This window comes from Artemia sp. Qi Xiang Cuo, chromosome 12 (genome assembly GCF_049724085.1).
Source record: "Artemia sp. Qi Xiang Cuo chromosome 12, ASM4972408v1, whole genome shotgun sequence".
In the NCBI taxonomy this organism is placed as follows: domain Eukaryota; kingdom Metazoa; phylum Arthropoda; class Branchiopoda; order Anostraca; family Artemiidae; genus Artemia; species Artemia sp. Qi Xiang Cuo.
In genome coordinates this window covers 22,651,306-22,654,481 of record NC_142805.1, presented here as the reverse complement: position 1 = coordinate 22,654,481, position 3,176 = coordinate 22,651,306, and the positions used below count along the sequence as shown (strand labels likewise).

Below are 3,176 nucleotides of genomic sequence, written 5' to 3'. Positions count from 1 at the left end.
TTTTGTCACAGAGGGAGATGATCTCGTGTGTTATCCAAGGTTTCTGATTGTTTTTTTTTTATACCCAGTGTGGAATGAGTGACATCACATATGATATTTGTGCTGCTAGTCACCAGGTTATTGATATCTTCCTTTGACAGGATAGGTGGAGAGCTCGACGTGAGCTCTGAAATTTTTTCGGATAGAGTGGTAATGTAGGTCATATGTGTATTCTCGTCTTTCAGGAGATCTACTCGAAATTTGGGGGTTTTCTGAGACAACTTTGATGCTGTTTTAAGTCATGTTTTGAACCTAGACATGACAAGTGAGTGGTCGGTGTCAAAGTGGCCACCAGCAAGCGTGACCGTGTTTAGGACGGACGTTTTCAAACGTCTAGACACGAGGATGTAGTCTATTAAGTTTTTAGTTTTTCCATCCGGTGAGGTCCAAGATTTCTTACGGTGAGATCTGTGCTTGAACAGTGTGTTTGTAATGACTAAATCACTGTATCTGCTGAATTCGATAAGGCGTTCTCCTCTTCTATGCATTGTTCCATGTCGAAATTTGCCCATTACATCTTTGCGTTCTGTGTGGTTGTTTCCTACGATGGCGTTGAAGTCACCAATGACAAAGATTATGTCCATTTTAGGAACAGAATCAACTAGACTTTGAAGCTGGAGATAGAAATTTTCTGACTCTTCGTCGTCTCTGCTGGAATCCGGAGCGTATACTTGGATAATTGTGAGGTTGGTGGGTGAACCTTTCAGGCGGATCATGATGATCCGTTCCGTGAGGGGGGTTACGGTGATTATCCAAAGTCTAATCATCATCACTATCATTTTCGATTTGTTTGGTTCGTTACACCTCGGTTTAAGTTTCGTCATTGCGAAATACGTATCGCCGAACCTTAGCTTATTTTAACAAAGGTATGGGGCATGCGGCAGGCTTCTATATATAGATTCTCACTGTTACTTGCCTTCTAAACACAGACAAATTGAGCCTTTTCCTGATGTCACGAGGTTCAAATGGACCTTAAATTAGAAGTTTAACCTTTGTAAAATTAAATTTTTTATATTGGACCTTTAACTTTTACCTCGGCTTGTCTTTTGTAATTATCAAAGACATGTCGCCGAACCTTTGTTTCTTTTAATTGTTCAGGTGGTGGTACAAAACTTCTTTTCCTTCCAACGATTTATTTAGTACAGGTTTTTGATTTTACAAGGCATGGACGGCATTGACGACCATCTTTGTTTCTTTCAATTGTTCAGGTGGTGGGACAAAAACTTCTTCTTTTGCCTTGGCTTGTCTTTTGTCATTATGAGAGACATATCGCCGAACCTTTGTTATTTTAATTAATCAGGTTGTGGGACAAAAACTTTGTTTTCTTACAACGATTTATCCAGTCTATATTTTTGATTTTCAAAGGTATGGCAGGTATTGGTGACCTTATTCATGTCAAAATCCAAAACCCAATCATCATCGCTATCATTTTGAATCTGTTTGCTTTGTTACACCTCAGCTTATCTTTCGTCATTATGAAATATATATCGCCGAGCCTTTTTTTTTTTAACAAAGGTATGGTAGGCATTGATGACCTCACCCATGTCAAAATCCCAAACCCAATCATCATCGCTATCTTTTCCAATTTTGACACGTTTGATTCTCCCTGTCCAGGTTGATTTTCATCAAATTGCTGCTTTTCATTTTCATTTCTGACTCCTTCACTTGTTCGGTGTCGTATGTCTTCTAACCGCGTGTGTCTTTGCGCTTCATTTTCATTTTTTAACACACTCTAATTGTCGTTTTCGCATATCTTCTAACCGCCCGTGTCTTTGCTCTTCATTTTCATTTTTGATACGTTTTCCGATTTTGATTACTTCAGACAATTCAGCAATGGCCTTTGCTTTAGCTCTCTGTATTGGTGTTGTCGCAATTGATGGTCCAGGCTCTCAAATTTCACATCTTATCACGTTTGATAGTTCAGGTGTTGGTTCCAAAGAATTATCATTTATAGCAACTGCAGCTGCAAATTTTCGTTTTTGGGGCCTTTCAACAGACATTATGTTATATAAATAACTGTTGCTTTGGAAACTCAACAATCTTATTTATGCTATACATGACATCATATAAGAAAATACTCATATGATGCAATATATATGATGTAATAATAAATGCTCATATCATGTAATTAATTGAAAAAAAACTTTCCGAGAAAATAAGTTTTTCAAAGAAAAGTAAAGGCCATTTTAAACTTAAGCTCAGCAGATACAAATACGTTTTAAAATTCAAACTCAAAATGACCGAAATTACTGTTAAAGAATAAATAAAACCCAAAACGAACAGAAATTAAATAAACAATCATAGCAAAAACATACAACAAGTGATAATAAAAATGAATAAATAGATCTTAAAGCGGGTAATACTTAGATTGAATATGAAAATCAAGCTTAAGACGAAAAAAATATTTTCCTATTGAAGGACAAATGAAACTTAAAACGAACATAAATTAAATAAACAATCAATGCAAACAAAAATACAATAGATATTAATGTAAATTAATAAGTAAATCTTAAAACGAGCCAAACTTAAATTGAATATTGCAAAACAAGCTTGAAACGAACAAAAATCACCACAAACAAGAGTTTGGGTATGGCCTCCTTCTCTCACTGTAAAAGTCTAAAACCTACTGCGTAATTGGCGCTTTAATGAAAACCAATTATATGGCAAATATTTTCTTTTGTACTTAATATTGAAAATAAACATTAAAATTATAGTAACATTTTGAACTGATGAGCTTTCAGCAATTAATATCATTATGCATCAAATATTCAGTTTAATTTATTAGCTCTTATTAAAGTTGTTAAAGACGAATATAGTTTCACTACAAACAAGTTTTTGGATACTGTCTCCTTTCCTAGCTGTAAATAAAAATCCAAAAGCCTACTGCGTCATAGGCATTTTAATGAACACGGATTATGTAACAAATATTTTATTTTCCAGTTCTTACAGCATTGATAATAAAAATACAATTAAAGTGGAATGAATTCTTGAACTGATGGATATTTCAACAATTAATATCATTATGCATCAAATATTCAATTTGATATTTTTTTACTTTCCAAGACTGTTCAAGACGCATATACAGTAGTTTTCAGTAAAGCGCCAATGACGCAGTAGGTTTTAGACTTTTACAGTGA

At 34.6% G+C, this 3,176-nt stretch overlaps 1 pseudogene; it reads right to left on the bottom strand.

Annotated features, from left to right (window-relative positions):
• Nucleotides 1–278: 278 nt before the first annotated feature.
• Nucleotides 279–755, bottom strand: LOC148945902 (protein CFDP2 pseudogene; annotated as a pseudogene).
• Between the last annotated feature and the right edge of the window lie 2,421 nt (nt 756–3,176).